This window comes from Lepeophtheirus salmonis, chromosome 13, assembly GCF_016086655.4.
Source record: "Lepeophtheirus salmonis chromosome 13, UVic_Lsal_1.4, whole genome shotgun sequence".
Classification (NCBI taxonomy): domain Eukaryota; kingdom Metazoa; phylum Arthropoda; class Copepoda; order Siphonostomatoida; family Caligidae; genus Lepeophtheirus; species Lepeophtheirus salmonis.
In genome coordinates, this window is record NC_052143.2 from 2784607 (window position 1) to 2805900 (window position 21294).

Below are 21294 nucleotides of genomic sequence, written 5' to 3' on the forward strand. Positions count from 1 at the left end.
ACATTACATGTAGAATGTTCTACATACATGGGAATATTTCATTACTAGAAATATGGAATTATCATTACCTCTCTCTCCACTTAGGGAAATTAAGTTTACCTACATGTAACCTAAAGTTGTAAATATTTATACATCTAGGTTCATTGCATAACTATACCCTCTATATGTATGTAGATAGTGCGTTGGAAATTTATTCCCAAAAAATTATAACATTTAAATAACTATAAGTTGTATCTATCTCATGCGTCATATTTAAGTGTACACTTAAGGAAATGCTCACAGTTGTAGTATTGATATGAATTTTTTTTATCAACGTATGGTTAACCTTATAATATAAGTAGTATATCCTAATAATTATTATTTGCAATCGTTTTTATTCATAAATGTTGACTGCTTCTTTAATGACATCATAATTGAAGATAAAAGAATTCCTGTGCATGAATTGCTCACTCGCCAGAAGACCTCAACTGATAATACGAATAACGACAGGATCAGCTGGACGACCAAGTATGGTATTAAAAAGCAATTTAAAAACCAAGGTACAGTCGCTTGAAAGTCTGGGCAAGGTCGGAACTGAATAGACAGAACAAAGGCAATGCTTATGTGTGCCAAAAATCGTCTTGCTAAAAATTCAGTGAGAACGAGTTGCGGTATCAGTAAGAAGATGAATGTGAGCAAAACTATTCTCTGAATAGTCATCAATTTATTACTTGGGAGCAAATTAAGGGAAAGGAGGAAGAAATAAACACATCACGGTGGCCAAGGAGAGATGATTGTCTAAAAGGAAAGAACATGTAACTTCCCAGCTCCCCGGATCTTAATCCATTGGGTAATTCCATCTTGGTAAAGGTCTAAGGAGCTGCCTGCAACAAGCCTCACGGATATGTGATATCTTTGGAGTATGATATCAAGGCTGATTGCACGGACATGTCAAAAGACTATATCAGAAAATATGTGCAGCCTTCCATAAAAGAATGGAGGCCATCATTGAGGCTGAGGGAGATCATATTATATAAAAAATGTTACTATCAAAGTTTATTTCACTGGATGGATGGGTACATGATGTGAATACATTTGAGTGTTTTAAGAAAGAATTAATCATTTTTCATTGTGGTGACTTGCATTTCTATGTGAAAATGAAATTATTTCTCCAGTATAATATGCTCGTTTTTGCTTATTTTTAATTTCTGTAAAGAGTTATAGTAGCTTTTTTAAACTTGTATATATTATAGACTATCAAAGAAACTAATAAACGGGCTAATATGTTTATAGTCATCTTAAAGATGTAATAGAGAAAATAAGAACTCATACAATTGGGAATTTGCTGCAATAGGTTTTCATACAAAAATAAAACCTTTTTTATTGTGCTATTTTTTGAATGACTTGTATCATATTTTGTTTACAAATTCTATTTATTGGACACACCAAAGCCATAAAATAGAAAGACTGTTTGATTGATGTTATTATCGTAGCCACAACAAAAAAAATCCTTCCACAAAATCAGTTTTGAGAGCACATATGACGTTATTATAAAAAATTATTATCCTTGTCTTATTGACTTTGTTAATTCAATAGAAAGTGTGATTTAATGGGCGGTGTGTAATTTTTTATAAAGCATCCAAGCGTACAAAAAAGCATTATCTAAGCCAATTATCTATTTCCCCAACAATTGATCTCACTGAATTTAGATTAATTGCATTGATACTATGTCATCCGCTTCTCGAGATATATTACTTTTATAAATTAACTCTTTTTATTAAACTAACAAAGATAATTATGCAAAGCGAAGAAAACATAACATAGTTATGAAGGAATACGATAAAGAAACGTAATCTAAACGATACTAAAAGATTAAATATCTACTCATGCTAACAGGTGCATTTTGCCACTAAGTTGTCTTTGATATGATACACCTTTCCCTTTCTGATTTGCTAAAAAAATGAAACTGAATGTAAGTTGTACTTTATATATATTATAAAATATTTGGTTTCTTTTTTTCTCTAGATACTTATTTATTGAAACTAAGTATATAAACTCTCTTGTCAGTAAAGTCACTTTTGTAACTAGTTCATACCTTAAGATGACAATAAAAAGCGATCCCTCATTCTATTTGAAGCTAATATTTGAGTACTGTCATTTCACACCGTCTGAAAATGTGGTAATTGAGAAGCATGATGTCTATATTTTTAACTTTTCCATTTCCAAAAGGTTCATCTTTTCCAATTGAGGAAAAATACTGTCTTTACATATTACAAAGAATCCCTTCAGCTACAAGCAGCTGTGGCAAGGGACGTGGGGAAGAGTTATTATGATATTGATTAAACCTTCAATCTTTACACTAGTATTAAAATTGGAAGGTTTTGGACAAAACAAGTCTTTTATGGACATTTTAAACTATAACAAAAAAAATAAAGAAATTTTCTTTTTAATAATTACATATTTTATAAATGAGGGCGCTTAGTGCTTATGGATATACGTTAGCTACCCAAAATAAGAAAGTCATTGATTATTACCCTTTTGTTAGTGGAATAGCATTTATTAATTTTTTAACCATAAGGTATAATTTATTTTAATGCACATCATCCAAATTTGATGGATTTTTAAGGCACTATTCCTAATATTCACCTTAAAGATCTTATGACTCTAGGCCACACTTGCTTTCTATTAAAATACTCTATGATTTTTGTTTTGTAATTTTGATGTGTAAGAACAAATAATAATATATTGTTTTTCGTGAAATTGACAATGTTTTTTTATTTTATAGGAATACTTTTATAAAATAAAACACATATGTTTTTTTGTAAAAGAAAATCTCAATCAAGGAATAATAAACATTTTTTATGGTCTATAAAAGTATAGAACATTATGTAGGTACACACATACATAAATGTATAAAAAAGTAGCGAAAAAAACTTTAGACTTTTTTTTCAACATTTGGTCAGTTTTTAAAGCATATTTGTACATACATACAAGTAAGATCCTAAAACAAAAGATCAAAGTTGATCTACTTTGATGCAAAAAGGAAGAAGTTTTTGGTATCCATAAATTCATATGAGCAAAAAAAAAAGAAAGAACTTTTTGAACGTTGGTGAGTTTATCATTAAAAATTTATAGCATTTCTTAGAAACAATTAAATAGTACAAGCATAAAATGAGTCTAGAGACTCATTTATTAGAAATATATTTTTTTGTTATTGACAAGTATTTATTTTTTTTTAGAAAAAACGTTTTGAAAAAAAAAAATGAAATAGTTTAACATGAAAACGACAAGGGTATCATTTTTGATACACATTGTGGTTTCAATTAAATATTGTGAGAAACTTCTTAATTATATTTATTCAAAATTTCTAGAATTCTCCTAATTCATATAATTAAACTTGAGAAATTTTGTTGCATACAATTATTCGTTTTATATTCGTCATTATATATTAACAACTAATTGGAATATTTAACATTTAATGAAATTTTAGGATGCAATCAAGTGACTCAATTCCTGCCTTCTAATAAGAATAAATCAACCTACTTATTGGGAGAGTCAATGGATGTCGGCAAAGATACCACAATCTAGGATAAATAGGAATTAGAGAGAATTTTTCCCGTTTTAGACAAGACACATTTTGAAGGTAGTTCAAGGTCCATCATCATTTGCAAAACTTAACATCTTTACAGATACAACTATTAAAAAATAAATGGTTATAATTTTTTATATCCACTGTAGCTTAAGGGGGGTCGTAACTCTCCGTCGTCCTAGTGTTAAGTGATAATACATACGGCTTCGAGAACTATGCTTGCCCGTAATACAAGAGTATATCAATTTATTTACCCTTTATCCTCAAATATTGGGGAAAAAGTTTTTTTATATAACTAAATATATATTTTACTAACTCGTTATTAGAAACCTTGAAATATCCTACGTTCACTTTATATACTAATCCCCCCCCCCTCTTTTCACTTTTACTGGTGTTACACCTTGGTTTCATCCACCTAGCCTTAGAGTTTTTCAGACCAATGTCATAATGTAGATACACTAACGGACCAGAATGAAATGTAAAGTTCAATTGCTCAATCATTACTAGATTTTTCAGACTTGAGATTAAACATTAAAATGTGGCTGAGAACTTTGATTGTGAAGAAATCTGAGGATAACAATGATAATTTTATGATTCTTGAAAATAAAATGGGTGGATCCAAGTTAATAGAAATACAAAGTTATACCATAACCCTTTTCAAACGGATGTTTAAATAGTGACGTCACAGTGTACATACTATTACTATTAATCATATAATTTCTAGTATTATATGGTTTTAATATACTGTTGTTATGATCTATGACGTCAAAATCTAATTGTCTTACTCAGCAGTCGGTACTGTACATCAAATTAAAAAATCTAGAAAGCCTGATTACATGATGTTGTAACCCTGTATTTTTATCGATATTGGGTAGTTCTACGTCCATTAAAGGATTTAATATGCAATAAATAACAATGGGTATGGACCTATTTAATTAGGGGATAATCTACTTACCTCTAAAACATTAATTACTTATTACAACTAGTTAATTAATTGGCATAATTATATTTAAGTTTAAAACATTTTTTTCACACAACCTTTCATTGCTTATTTATTAAATATACTGTACTAATATTCAAAATATATCAAAAAATTAATTAAAATCAAACTTTTTAATCTTTCTAAGTTATATTATCATATTTATTTTTAAGTTTAAGCTAAAATATATAGAATAATTGAAAAAAGTACATAAAAAATATTGCCTTCCTCATAAGATCCATCATTTTACTTGTCTTGAAAATGATAAAAAGCATATTGTAAGAACAGTATACCAGATATCTGAATAAATAATTCGTTTTTCTAATTTTTAAATGTTTTTATCAGTTCATAATGTATATAAGTTTGCTTTGTGTAGTTATTTCACTTGGAAATGTGACTTTAAATTGTATTCATACTCAAAAAGTTTAACTTGAAAGGGATACGTTTTAAAAACTAAATTTATTGCAGTTGTAGGTTTTCGCCAAATTTCAGAATATTTTTTTTTTGTTTTTGCTAGAGGGAAATAATTCTGAAGCAAATTTTTACCCTTACATGAGCTTATCTGAGAACCTTCTAATGTTACTGTTTTCTGATTTCCATCAATAAATATGGGATTCACGTCATATTGCCTCATAGATTTATCTGTATTGTCTTCACATTTCGTCTTTCTACTGGTGTATAAATCATTTACATCACTTATTTTCGTAGAGTTACCCCTTCCTACATCAAATTCATCCATCAGTGGTAAATCATTTCTTGCACATCGAATAAAATATCTTTAATTGTTTATTCTTTTGTGACTTTTATATTTTTTTACAAAAATTAATGTATAAACTTTGTATAATTTATTTTAAATGCAGAGTGAGATGTTGATGCGAACCTTCAAAGTTGTTTTAAATATTTAGCATTTCTCAAAAATAAAATTAAATCCATATACTGTATATACGTGGATACTATAGTTTGATCATTTCCAAGGATATTGTCCTAAAATAAAATTCAGGAAATATATAAATTATAGGATCCCGGATAAATATGGGAGGATATATTAAACAATCAATATTTTGGAATTTCCACATACATTTTTTGAAAGATTACAAATCAGTCTGTGTCTATAAACAATTATAATTATTAATTTTTTGTAGATTGTTCATTATTTGCAACGCAACAGTTGTTAAATTCTGTATCTTGAATTAATCTTCAATATGTATGCAACTTTTTATTTTATAAATTACATAAAGGAAGCTTATATAAATCATTAATTCTTAGCAAACATTTGTTGGGATAAAGCAAGCTACATATATGCCATTAGAGAGCATTGCAATAACGGCTATACTCTAACATATTCTCACAATATTTTTGAAGCAATATAATAGCGTTTTTTATGCTAGAGGTGACTCATGTTTTTACTATTTTTTCTAATCTAATTTTTTGTACTGAAAGAGATAAACTTAAATTTCTATAAGTTATAATAAAAACAAAATTGGTTGAATCCATCAATAAGTCGTTAAAAAGAAATTGATTCGAAATTTTTTGTAGGAGATTTTGTGGTCATTATCTTTTTTTTTAATATTAATCTTATTTTTTCTTCCACCCAATTGTAATGCAATACTTACATTACTACCTACACAAAACCTCGATAGAAAGGAGCTAAGACATTGAACTATGTTAAGAACCCCTGAAAGATTGGGCATAAAAAGTCAAGAATAACTAAAAATAAATAATGAAATTTAATTGATGAAGGAGCAAAGAAAGAATATGAATAAGATAATTAAGATACATGGTTTTTTAAAAATCTTGGGTTTTTCAAAAGATGCCAGAATGTAACTAAGGTATTTGGACGCAATTAGGAATTTTTATTTATTTAAATACGAGATTTGTCGATTATTTGGAGGAAAACAAACTTGTGGTTCCATTTATATATTGATTTTTAAAAATACCCATTTATCAACTTATAACCATGTATTTAGTTAGAAAGGAAATAAAAAAATTTCATATGTGGGATAAAAATACTCTAAAAAACTTTTATGGAAATCAACCATGCAAAAAAAATAATAGGTGAATGAACTGCATTTTTTGTAATTTTATTAATGCAACAACAAGCTATATTTTGTATAATATCAAGTAGTGCATTTTTCAAAAAGAAAAAAAAATGCAGTATTCAAAAATTTACCTAATTTCCAGTTTTGTTTTGTTTTAGTACAAAGTTAAATAGAACAGTAACTAGTCAGAATATTTTTGGATTGGTATAGAAATACTTTCTTACAATGCATTTTTTAATAACTGATGCTCAAACAACAATATTTTGATTACATTTATTTTTTATTTGATGCAAAGACTAAACATTTGATGTGTGTTAAGGGAAGTTGCAAAATAAAAAATATTAATAAAGATTCACAAATGGGTTTTTTTTCAGCAAATTTTTTTGTATCATTTTCGTATTGTCCTTTTTATTACTAACAATTAGGAATTATAAAGTGTCGACAACAGACAAAAAAAGTATGCTTTTGTTGATTATCTTTATATTCACATTTAAAAAGGAGATATATCATTGTATGTCAACGACCAAAAAAAACATAGAATATAATTTGACAAAAGTGATGATATTGTTTGGACTATGAAATAATAGAACTTCCTCTGATAGTATTCAGGTATTGGATATAGATTTGTCTAATGCTAAAGCCCTAATTGCAAACAAATTATGCACCTATTGAGCTCTGGAAGCCAAAGAATTACCAACAATTTTTATATCTGCCGCAGCGTGATACTCAGCCTTCTTATTTAGGATTCCAGTACATATGTAGGGTAATGAATGTTAATATGGAGCAGATTTGGTACGATACTATCTGAAAAATATCAGCAATATATTTGAACACTTTGAAAAGAATGATTAGGTCTTATGAAAATATTGGGAAGTAATTGTTTTCAATGTGAATTTTAGACTCTTGACTTGGTTTTTATATGTTTTTTTTTTAAATGTTTTATTATCTATTACATATTTTATATTATAATATAAATGTCTATGAGCCTTAATGAATATAAAATACTCTCCATTTCTTCATAAAAATATTCATGCTATGTATTACAATTAAAAACTTTTTTGATTCTTTGCATATTTTAATTTATTTTTTTGGTCCTATTCAGACAAAAAAAAAACATTCAAACTTTGCTTTTATAAAATATAATTTTTCTTATTTATAATACAGTGCAAAGCCCTTTTTTTTCTTTCTTAATATAAAGCGATGAGATGTAGCTACATGCACTTGTTGTTAAAAATGATTTTTCACGAGACAAATACCCAAACTTTACTTTACCAATGTAGAATGGCAAAATTAAATCATCCTAATCCTTGTAGTCAGATCATCGTTAATCAAAAGAAGAATCATGACGTTAAAATGCCGTCTTTTTTTTAAATGCATCTCATATAAACTATTGCTTTACTGTTGCTCATATTTCCGATTTTTTTATTAGTGAGAATCACTATGTATCTATGAGGCCAAATAGGTACGCAGCTTCTGAACAAATGATGAAAAATCCAAAAGTATCAGGACGTCAAAGGACGTCTCTCTGGTGGTAATTTAATTATGCTAAATTATTCTGGACATCATAAAGAGCTTCTTTACATTCTAAAAATCGGGTTTTTTTTTCTCATTGAGGACTGATTAAAGCTTATATTAAATATTTTCTATGTAATAACTGAAAAGTAATTTTCAGTTAGAAGTAAATGTTAATTATATCATCTTATATTTTAGAAATCAATTTTTTTAACCAAAGCAAACTGAATCCTGCTTTGATCAAACATATTTTCATTAATTATAATAACAAAAGCTAATAAAGTCCTTACTTCAACATATATAAATTTACACTAATGTCAGTTGTTTCATTTATGTATGAGTAGATGGAAACATGAATTATATTTTTGAATTCGTTTACTTGATTAGGTAATCCATCAGTTTGTTCATTCAATTAAACACAACCAAAATGTTATGGGTTACATTAATTATTATAAAAATATCTGCACTAAAGCTATTGAAAAAAATGCAAATTTTTCTTACTATTCAGGTATTTGAAAAATACTTTTTCTCGTTTTATGGAGGATTTCTTAATTATGCAGATTTTCATGAGAAATTTAAATATCAGTATTTTTTTAAATGGAATGATTCTACGATACATAAATTTTATACTTAAATAAGTTACATTAATTTTTCTAATCCCTTCGTAAAATAAAAGATGTAAAGACAATTAGTATAATATTTATTAACGGACTTATGCAAACCATTGTCAAATAAAACATGGCCGGCTTTGATTCATTTTAAATTATCTGTTAACTGTAAGTCTTTTGTTTCATATATTTAGCATAAGTCTCAATTATAACTTTAACAATAATTTCAAATAACATTTGTCTTGCAAAATAAGTTGGGCCTTTCATATCAATTAAGATAATGTACTTAACCTCTCAGCAGTAACGCTCCCATCTTTTTTTAAATCACATAAGGATTACGTTGGATTTGTTGAGCTGATAAGTAATATTAATTTTTTTTAAATATGTTTATTTTATCATTATTTTTTTTTCATCACAAGCTAAATGAATCCTGGTGTGATCAAAATCATCTTTGCGAACAAGGATATTATCATGATTTATTATTAGTTCGACATGGTAGATATAACCCATGCCTAAAGTTTTTTTATGTATGAAAATGACCTCGAATAGGTACTAGTTATAATTTACAAAGTACGAAGTTTTATTTTTGAATCTGGTGTCCATATTTGTTCAACAAAAAAAAAAGGAAAAAATCACATTTTTTTCGATCCTCAGAGCACAATACAGTGTGCAGCAATGAACCATGCAGTAGGATTTATACTTGTTTAGAGCTTGCATCCCTTATATTAAACTATTTTAAGTTACATAAGCTTATTTTATAATCTAATTAGAACATTTAAAAACAAAATTCGTATTACAATCGAGAATGACGATGGAGGTTTAAAGAAAAATATTTTCCAATGTGCTCGACGAACAAGTCAAGGTGGTAAAATTTTCAAGGTTGTCGGCTGCTCGGAGATGCTTGTCTTAAAGGTGAAGAATCTGAAAAAAGATGGTCTGACCTTCTCACGGAATCCTGGCAGCAATGGTCTTAACAAAATTCGATATTCAGTCTTTTTGGACTCGGTGAAGGAGAAGATAGACAGAAGCCCAATGAAGAGATGTGAAAGAGGCCCAATTTTTGTAATTTTTTTCGAAAGGAATGAAATTTTTTTACAAAAATTAAAAAATCTCCTTGCAAATTATAATCCTGAAGACGCCCCTGAAGGGATTCCGGTCTAAGGACTTTTGACCGCCTTCAAGCCCAGACTTGAACCCCTAGTCTATGGGGGTGGAGTACATGAAGGCTGCAGTGGACAAGGAGTGTGAGGAAATGAGCGAGGAGTTTGTGAAAAAGACGTGCTTGGCCTTCTACCCCAGGATCGAAGCCATGCTGGGGGCCAAGATGGACATTTTGCTAAATGAAATAGCTAAATGCATTCTCTGCCTCTTTCATTTTCGAAAATCCGGGCAAAATTGTACACAAGAATCAATTACTGCACGATTTGCTGCTGGAGTGTGTGGAAGGGGTCTTCATTGGGGCCATACTATAGTTATTATTTCTTTATTGATTCAGTACAATGTCCAAAACCTTTTTTCCCTATGACTTGAGGCAGTTCAGCTGAAGTAAGGTGTGTGCTAACCATATCAATATATTATATTTACTAACTTTTTAAATTTATGGACGTACAAAATACAGTCATTTGGAAAAAGTTTAAGACCTCCTCTGAGAGTTCACCAAAAACCATAATAATCGTTTTCTTTACGTGCATGGACTTGTAGTATACAAATATGCTACGTGTCATACTCTAATGGATCGATCAAGTTTGCTTATCAACCAGTTGCCTTGCAGGAGAAGATTGTGTTCGTATATTAGCTGTGATAGAGATTCTTCATAAATTGACAAAAAATATATTTTTTCTGAGGTTCAAAGGTCTAACAACTTGATGTTAGACAAAACATGATATTTTGAGTGCAAAATTGCCGCCAAGATTTGATTTAGCAAGACAAGTGTTCATTTTACCATCAATAATTTTTTGATGAAGTTTACCATTTAAAGATCTCTATCTAGATTTGCAAAAAGTTTTAGTCTAATTTATTTGAAAATAGTGCAAAGTAAATGCCAGCATTTTGAGCAAATAATTTGGCATCAAAGAAATTTATATAAGATATCTTTTTTCTGCTAAAAAACAAGAAAATCTCTTAGCTGTCTTTAACTTTTCTAAATGACTGAATTTTATAAATTAATGAATTTTTCAGTTCTTAATTGAAATACAATTAGGGGCATATAGTAAACTTATAATTACTTTTGAGTGGGTAATACATTTTTTAAACAAATTAATAAGGCTCCAGCTCACATAAGCTGGAATTTGATATATTAACATATTGAAAAAGAGAAATCTCCATATTAGATAACTTTTATAAAATAAATTAATGTGAAAAATTTACAAAATTGAGAAATAAGATAAAATGAGAGGTAATTGTTGATAATTTTATTAATTTAGAAAAAATGATGACATTTTTTGAAGCTGAATACTTTTTACGTCTTCATCCTTTGATCAAAACTTTTTCAAACTGTTTATAACTTTGTGAACTTTATTTATGTTTCGAGTCTATCCTTTTTTAAATCAATTTTTTGCAACCTTTTTCATTGTGTTTAAAGAAAAAGGATTATTTATGGTTTGATGATTAAATGCATTGCGAATTGGAAAGTTGCTATAAAACTTATTTATTGTTAAGCTTATTATTTAAAAAAAAATCTTTGTAACGATTTGACTAAATATTAGTTGTATGATTAACACAAATTTGTATCAAAAATAACTTTAAAAGAAAGTAAAATCAAGAAGTGATAAATATATTCACTTCCAAATAAAAATTTTAATTTCTTATTTTGTGATTTTTTTCTCAATTTTCATGTATTTAAACTGTAAGCCTTTAATTCAATTTTCCTTACGATGAAAGGATTTTTAGCTGCATGGTTTAAATGATTTATGAATAACATACATTTTTAAGCCTCAAAAAAAATTGTTATTCATATATACGTAATTATTTATTGTGATATTATTTTAAAATATTTGATGTTACCTCCAATATTTTTTTGCTACGTGTTAAAAATGTAAGAATATTAGTCATATACAAGAAAATAAAAAATAAAAAAAAAACATTATGTGTCAAAACTTAAACATTTATTACATATTTGCCTTTCACAATCTCATTTTTTTGGATTTTAAAGTGATATTTTTAAATATGAGAAGGTATAGTTTAGAGAAAAAAATATTTCAATAACTTTAAATTAATGAAAATATTGAGTTCTTTTTTTATTCAATCTTTATATATTTTTAACACTATTTTTTTCAGGTTCATTATAATTAAAATAATAGAAAAAATTGTATAACTTTCCACTTTATTGTATTTAAAAAAAGAGAGCTTCACCAAAGCATTTGATATTAAATAAATACAGAGGAGGATTATCTAAAAAAACAACTTCTTCATATTCAATAACAAACAGAAAAAAATATTTAATGGAAATTTTTTCATCTATACGCATTGAATATGTATAGATACTTGCTTGATTAAACAATTCGTTAAAATAACAACTATCGAGTTACAATTTCAGTTTAACTCGATTTTGAATTGATAATCTGTTTACAAATAAATGATTTATGAATGCTTGTTTATTTAGTCTTAGAAAATTTATAAATTGCTTAGTTAAAGCATTTTTCTATGAAAATACATTTGAAATTACAAGTCATAAAATTAATATTTGATATTATAAGCATAATGAACCAAAAAAGGGTGTACAATTAATATTAAAATTTTGATTTAATCATGTATTTGAGAAGCAGTCATATACAATAAACATTAAGTTGTAATTAAGTTTTATTGAAGAATTACAATTAGTGGGGAAAAAAGCTTCATTTTTCCTTTTCATTTTCTCTGGCCGAATTTACATGTTTTTACTTTGGCATATTTAATGCACATTATTTTTCTTTATTAGTGGTATATTTGAATGTGTATCACAGATATAATTGATTACAGATGTTATGAAGAACTTAGGAAATACAAAAACATTTTTTTGTTATATAAAATGCATTTCATATTATTGATTTCCTACATTGAGTGCTCTAAAATAGTTTTGTATCTCTGTGGTGCTTAGGTTGAAAGATGAGTAACTATAATTTGAGAGAAGTAAATATACATTATATATCAATAAAAAACTGTAATTGATGTAGATAAAATACCAAAAACTGATGGTTATTCTCTTTATAAATAAATGAAATTAAGTGGAATAAGGATACAAAACTTGCATTAGTATGACTAATTTACGTAAAATTTTAATTTGATAGACTGAAAAAAAGACAACTTAAAACCAAATTGTGATTTGCTAATTTGTATATTTTTTTTCGTCAAAGATCTCGGCCGCCTTTTTGGCACTGCCAACGGCACAGAGTAGATTGCAAAAAACATTGCCTTTTATGATGAAAAATTAGGAGGATAAAATCGTTATTTAATACTTTTGCAAGCTTTGCTCCCCCCCCCCTGAACAATTATGTAATTTTATGCAATCTAATAGTCCAATTCTGTTAAAAATACATAATGTAACTTTAGTTCTTTTTAACATATATAGGATTAACTCATACCAAAGCATTTTCTTTGAAGAGTAATATTTGACAATCTTCAAAATGGTGTAATGGAAAAAATATGAAATGACTTTATTTTATATAAATGTACATATTTTAACTTTTTTTTTAGTTCTAATTTGCTTGTTAATAAAAATATCGATAACAAGGATTTGACAAATTTATTTTTACCTTTGGACAAACTATGGTTTTATATCTGTTGTTAAAAGATAAAAATTTAATCTTAAACTACAATTATTGTTTTATAAAAATGATGAAGAATTTGAAAAATAAATTTTGCTGAAAGTCAATTTTATCCCCCCTCCCTATCCCATTCTCTTTCTACCGTCACAAGCCTGATCATGTCTGGTATAATAAAAATTAGACATACATTTTTTTTTTTTTTGAAAATTTCACTGCAATTATTGAATATTTTTCATTTAAGTATTAAATATTTTTCCATTGATTTTTGAGTCAATTTTTAGAGGATAAAAATTGTTAAAGAAAGAGTATAAAATATGCAATTATTTGTTGCATAAAGAATAAATATATAGATTTTTATATTTTCAGCAAAGTAATGTTCATCAAAGATTATTTTGTCAAAAGTTTTTTATGATAATGATATTTTGACAATAGGGGTTCATTTAAAATTTAATAGATTATATTTGTAATAAAGTTATATATTTTCATTTCAATGTGTGGATGTATATAGGATTTGTAAGGAAGTAAAAGAGGGTATTTTATTATTTTATAAAAACTTTTTATATTTTTGATGAGGTAGATTCAAAATAACCCATTGTAGAAATAATATGGAAATAGATTTTTATGAATATATGAAATATGGGTTTATTGTATCGATTTAGTTGAACACCAAGAACACATTTTAGTGGAGTCGATCAAATTATATTGACTGGTGATAAATTCAACTTTGTTATTCAAAATATTTTTGTATTTCTTAGTTCAGTGGTCCCTGACCCCCTGACCTTTTTTTAACTCAAGAAACGGTCAACACTTGAAAATTTTACTCCGGATCGGGAGGTAAGAGGGGTTAAATAACAAATATAATAAACATAATTCCACTGTCTACTCATAGTGAACTATATTATCTCATTCCTAAACATTACAATACTATTATTTTATTATTAAATAATTAATCTATTAGCACATTGCTCAAGCAATATAACACTTTTATAATATCAAAAAATGTATATAACACTAAATCAAGGGGACCCTTGAGCTTTTTTTTCCTTGCAAATAGATGGTACAGTCTAGAAGCTGCTTTTTTTCTCATTTTGCTAACTCAGTTGGCGTGCATGTGAAGATAATATGGACATTTCAGTAGAAAAAACGTTTCTAAATCAAAGACCGCTGGAATTTAACTGGGACTATAAACGTAGGGTACTTAATACTCAACGTAAAGTTGGTGAAGAAGAAAAAAATATTAAAAATGAAAACAAATAACAAAAGAACCCCAATAACATATAGTAAGGAATGCAAATTGTTGCCTGTGATATCAGATGATTCAATTAAAAAATTGTCAAGCCAAAAAAAAATTACCAACTACCTAGCACAATTAATTATCTTTTGTTATTTGTAACAAGTCCTTTTTATTATTGTTAATAATAAAAGAAAATAGAATAACTAATTAATTCTAGTGCAGTTCCGTACTGATTGATACACAGACCGAGAGTTGGGTACCACTGACTCAGTTATTACGTACCTATTCGGAGTGATAATCAGAGGCCTAAATAGAATGACAGACTATTCATTATTTTGGATGAAGTAAAGAGTGGTAACCAACTTACTAACTTTGGATAGTTTATATGGTAGAATATTGGAAAAAATAACATGTTTCTTCTGTAAACAATCACTGGAGACATCCCAACATTTTTTATTCGAGGGTATTCATAAAATTAGTATAATGAATCAAGTGATTTAGTTATTATATATTTTTTTTTCCATTTTAAATTGAGTCTTGCACATAAACATTTTTGTTACCATATCAAGTGGAAATAAATTATGTAACTGCAAAAGTACAAGTTATATTATAAAAATTTAGATGCACCAGAACATCATTGCGTAAGGATTTTACGATAATATTGAAGAATTTTGTATTTTATATGTTAAAAAAATTAAAACTATTTTAGACTAAAAATTACATTCTTAATTTTTTCTGTTCGGATAGAAATAAAGATATTTTTTACAAAAATAAGTTTAAAACGACTAATTCATTGAAAACCCGAATGTACCCAATTTTTTATTCAATTGAGGTAAATAAAAACGTTGAGATAAATTCTTTTTCAATAAATCAAACTATGAATGAAAGAACGTAAAAACATCTTTTATGACAATTTTTTAATTCATAATGATACAAATATCAAAGCAAAAATATAATTAATTGGTAATCGCTTCAACAGACATTTCATTATATTTTCATATATTATAGCTCTTCTCAAAGATTTTTTTTTTTTGTCCAAAAGTTGTGAAAAAAATAATTTGAAACTCTTCACTTTCAAAATATACAAATATAATATAATTTAAATTATATGCCCACTTCCTGATTTTTAGACGTTCAAAGACATTTTTAAATAACGGAATGATGGACAGATATATAATTTAGTTTTAGTTTTAAGATAAATAATGATAAAAATATTTTAAATCGACAATCAAGAAGTTGAGTTATTAAAAAAAAATCTTTATACAAAGGAATATGACACATTTAATTTTTTAAGGAGATTGGGAAAATTTTTACATCAATCAAAATTATTTCTGGTATATTTTTTTCTACTATGTAAATTTATTTTTAATTATTATTCTTGAATTTGCATCAAAATAATTATTTATATAAATTACTCTAAAATAATCAAAGTTATTATTGTTTAACATAATTTCTATACAAAATGAATTAGCTCAGTGTCAATTTTTCATTGTGACTGAAAATGATATAAAATGAATTTTTTCTTAATTGTATCTTTATCCTATCATGCATAAATTAGATTTAAAATAATTAAATATGTAATTTGATATTTATAAATATATATATTTAGTGTGTAACAACGTATAGTTATTACCAGCCTTCAAAGCCAGGCGTCAAAATTTTATAATAATAGGTTCTTTAGTTTATGCGCTATTGTTCTAATTGTGAAGCTACTTTTAATATTTGCATAACCTTGATTAAAAAATAGGATTTTTTAAAATTTTATACTTCAAAAGTGTTATACGGATTTGCTTCGTATAACGAAATAAAAAAAATAATAGTTAGAAAAATAGTTTTTTTTTTTTTAAGCCCTGGACTTTTCAGACAATGTGTTAATTGCTTAAAACCCCATTTTATATTCTAACTAATTGTAAGGAGACATACAACACCAATAAAAACCCTCAAAATTTATACAAATACAAAGAATTTATTAACGAAACGGAAAGTATAATTGGATGCAGAAAAAAAGGATTTAGATATAATATTTCACAATAAAGGGGAGTAAATATTGCACGGATTCATATAGAGGTTTGTACTTATGTGAGTGCCTGATTATATAATTTATTATTGAGCAAGAAATTCATTGAATGTATACTATTTTTGAAATAAAAAAAAATTCTATAGAAAGAATTCAAGGGATTGAATTTTGAAATGATAATTCATTATTGGTCATTCAAATATATGCAAAATTTACATACATACATGGATTGGCTAAGAGTTATTATTTATTTATTTTACGATTTCTTTGATATTATTTGTTTATATATTGATATCTATGGTGTGCACATCTTGGAATTGAAATGTTATTTACTAATAAATAATCTCATCGAATAAAATTGAATAAAGTTTTTTTATAACTGTAGGTAATACACATGTATACAAAAAGAAATCCATCATATTGATTGCAATCACTAACGACAAGAAGAAGAAAAAAGCAGCGTTCATCTCAAGGAATATTGATAGTAATAAATAATAGAAATTGAGTATGTAAAATATAATTTAAGATAAGTGCATACATTTATTAAAGCAGATGAACAATTTATCCTAAATGCATTGAACAAGCATTATAATACGCATCCATTGCTAAATTGTTCTTCCTAAGGATCAATGGAAATATAGTTTACAACAATAATTAATTATTAAACTTTACCAGATTGACACACTTACAACAGACAATCCGTGTAAAGTAAGGTTGTTTGCGGAGTTAAATTTGTCCCTAAAATCTAAAACATACAAAAAAAATCAAATCACATTCCATAAAAAATATTTTTATTTATCATTCCATAAATGCTAACATTTAAATAAAGAACCCCTAGCCTTTTCCCTTGATCCCAAAACAAAAAAGTAAATTTGTTCTCCAAGCCTTTCCATACCACCTAACCAGAGACAAGGGGTTATAAACTATTTTACATTTCATTCAAAATTGCTAATGATCAAATATAGGGTTCTCCAGACATTTCCCTACATATTCAAACGAACCCATTTAACTCTATTCCATTTTTCCTTCCTTTAATTTGATTCAAAAGGGTTCTTTTGTTCCTATCTCAAGTAGTAAATATTTAAGATTGATATAAAGGAATGTTCATTGGTCCTTTAAAAACGACACAAATTTTAAAAAACTTTATGCTAGACATTATTTTGCCTAATATTATAATTAAGTATCTCACTATAACCCAATTGAAATAGTTTAGTTTACCTTTAATTATACTTCACTCACGGCAATATTTTGCCATTATTCTTAATTTAAGTATAATTAAAATGGTTTAAAAATTGGTGGGGATGTGATTAAAAAAATATATATATATATATTCCTTTTATTAGTTAGATGGAGTTTTACTAATTAAGTATATCTAAATATAATAGTATTACATTAACTTCATCTAACTTAGAAATCTTTTGGCGAAATACATTTATATAAGTATATATCTTAATCTATGAATCACCTGGGCGCAAATTTACACACACTAATTTCAAGAAAATAACTTCTCCTGGGCGCATTGTCCACAAGATACGCCAATTCCATCAGCAAAGATTATTCTACCAGACGGATTTTGCATCTGATTCGGTTAATCTTTAAGATTAAGAACAGGGCTAGAAGGGTTGTCAAGATTTTGGAACAACTTCTTCATACCAACTCTTTAACTAAATCGACAAATTAAGGTATTTAAATGTTGATGTATAAAACATGTATAGAGAGAGAGCTTTTGAACTACATTAAACTAGAGTAGAAATTTACTCTACAGTTTAAGGTTCAATATTTCAAAAATGTACTTTATACAAATTGTCCATACCTTTGCCAAAAAGAAACATATGTAACTTGTCTAAAAATATATATTAACTCAAAAGGTTTCGCATGTACTTTTCCTTTTAATTTTGAGTCAAAATATTTACGGGGCTAATTTTGTAGCTATTATTTAATATGAAATCAATAACGAAAAAGAAAGGGTTGATTAGAATAGCACGTGAGGCTACTATAATATTACTACAATGACCAAGTATTAATGTTGTATATTATTACAAAATTTGTATCAGTTTACCAATACTGGCATTCATCAGAGCTCTTATTATCTTCAATGCAATGTTAAGAGATATGCAAGATATTACATAAGTAATAAACAAAACATTGAGTTTAGCATATTTATATGTCACAGGATATTTACTCTTTATTGGTGAACTAGGATATTATACGCCCAATATTTGAATTATTTCTTTGAACTATAATTTGTTACAAATACTTATCGGTATGCTCTTGAAGAAACAAGATTTAGTCAAATAAATTAAGTGATTTTCTTACAGTAGTTCCTTTTTTCATTGTGAGTGCTTAAGCGTACAACGGTAGCCACAAAATTTGATATTTTTAGTTATTATTTTATGTTACACATAACACCTCATCAAGTTTGACTATTACTGATTAAAATCCAAAAATATATCATTGCTATTTTTATTTTTTTTAAATGTACTGTAAGAATAAAATTCATGTTGATAAGATTACTTGATTTTTTATGATGTGTTATATTCATTCAAGGAAGCCAAATTCTGACAATATCCCATGAGCGGACGGGGAAATTTGCCGCAAAATTACTATTGAATAATCCCTCTGGAATCTTACAAGAAAGGAGAAATAATTTTGCCCCAACTTTTTTTAAACTCTGATTGAATATTGCAAAATTTAATTTGAATCTGATTGGAGTTATATATCAAGGCTATCATATACATAATATATTTTCTAAAAATTTGATCTGTTAATTTAATATAGTAATGCTTATCAATAAATAATAGAAAAATATAAAACACCACAAATTAAGTTTAAATACCCTGATAAAATTGTCCTTTTCTTCAAATACAAATTGCTTAACTTTATTTATTTTCAATGATCATTTTTTTAAATTTTAGGGTTCTTTTTTTGCTCATTTTAAGCAAAAAACTTGCTTCAGAATCTAATTCAACTTATTATTTTTTCACAATTTATATGGACAAAACAGGAGTCTAGTTACACTTCTTCACAAATTACATTTACTTCTTCCCAAATTTGGTAATCCTTTGTTTTGACTACATTTTACTTCTTCATCTGTAACTATGTAATTTAGTTACAGACCCCATTTTCTTTATTTTTTTAACTATCCCGAAATGAAACATATTTTATAAATATAATAATTTAAAAAAAATAATATATTTATGTTTTTTATACTTTTTTGTTTGTCTCAACTTAAACAAACAAAAATTTCATGTGTATTTTTCTCTTGATTAAAGTTTTTTTATACTTAAACAAAAGATAAATAAATGAGAAAAAAAGCCAGAAGCATTCATACTTTCAATTTTTTTCTTGTTTTAAGAAAAATAAAATTAAACACTCTACAAGCAAAATAAAGTGCTAAATTAAAGTTACTAAATGATGCACAAACACTTTTTGTAAATAAAAAGAAACTTTTTAAAACCAAGATTATTTTTTTATCTACAAAGTATTTAAAAATGAAAGTTTTTATCAATTTATTATAATTGAAGCTTTTTTTGTACCTGAAAGATGGGTAGCAAATGAATCATAAAATGTACCTCATTTCAAATGAGTCAAAACATGATTCATTAAAAGAAAAGCTCAGCTATCATTTAAAATAACTAGAATAAATCAACGTCAATTATTTTAACTCACAAAGACAATAACTATAAATTATTATTTGCAAATATTTTTTTTTTTTGCGAAACCAGACATGGCTTTGCCATTACAAAGATGCTGATTTATGGTGGAATTATAAAATAAATAATCTCTGGAAAAACAGACATTTTTCTATCAGAGACCAAAAATATTAATAATAATTTATAGCTACATATAAATATTGGTTTAAAGACATGCTTCGATTGATTTTTTGAAAAAAAGCTTTTTCGAAAATATTTGTTTACAATTTTTAATTTCAGTGGGATTTCCATCTTAATAAAGTCACACAAACCACCAAATAACATCGTTAATGTAAATATACTAAATTAATATTTTTATTAAACTTTTTAAAGGACGTACTGTTATAAATGTCGTAGATTATATTTAAATAGATAACTTATTCCTCAAGCCATTCGTTTTCGATGACATTTAAATTCAATAATATACTTATAAACACAGAAAAATCAACTCTAACCACAATACCACTAGATAATTTGTGTGTATTTTGATTCCTAGGGGAAAATAAATGATTATTATTTTAATACTAAGTACGTCAAAGTGTTTGAAATGTTTGAAGATTTATTAGTCGAATATAATGTTAAATTAATAATAAAAAGGTTCTACTGAGACAAATATATTTTATACATAGAGTGAGGAGCCAAAACTTGGAAAAGAATGACTTAATTAGAATTTTTTTTATGAAATCAAGAAAATCAATTTTAAATATATTTATATACTATATTAAGTTATATTTTTTAATCAATATGCCCTCCTTTAGTAACAACATTCGGAGACCGGCGAACAGATTGACAGTTCCTGACGATGAAGGCGCTCTCATGATGACAGCATGATGCAAATCTAACTTTAAATAAGAAGTGCAGAAGACATTCTGCACCAAGAACTGGCCATTTTACACTTAGAGA

At 26.7% G+C, this 21294-nt stretch overlaps 1 protein-coding gene across 1 annotated transcript in view; it reads right to left on the bottom strand.

Moving 5' to 3' along the window:
* The window catches only part of LOC121127656 (putative receptor-type tyrosine-protein phosphatase mosPTP-1), a 290744-nt gene that overhangs the window by 259007 nt on the left and 10443 nt on the right, over positions 1 to 21294 (bottom strand). The window lies entirely within an intron of this gene.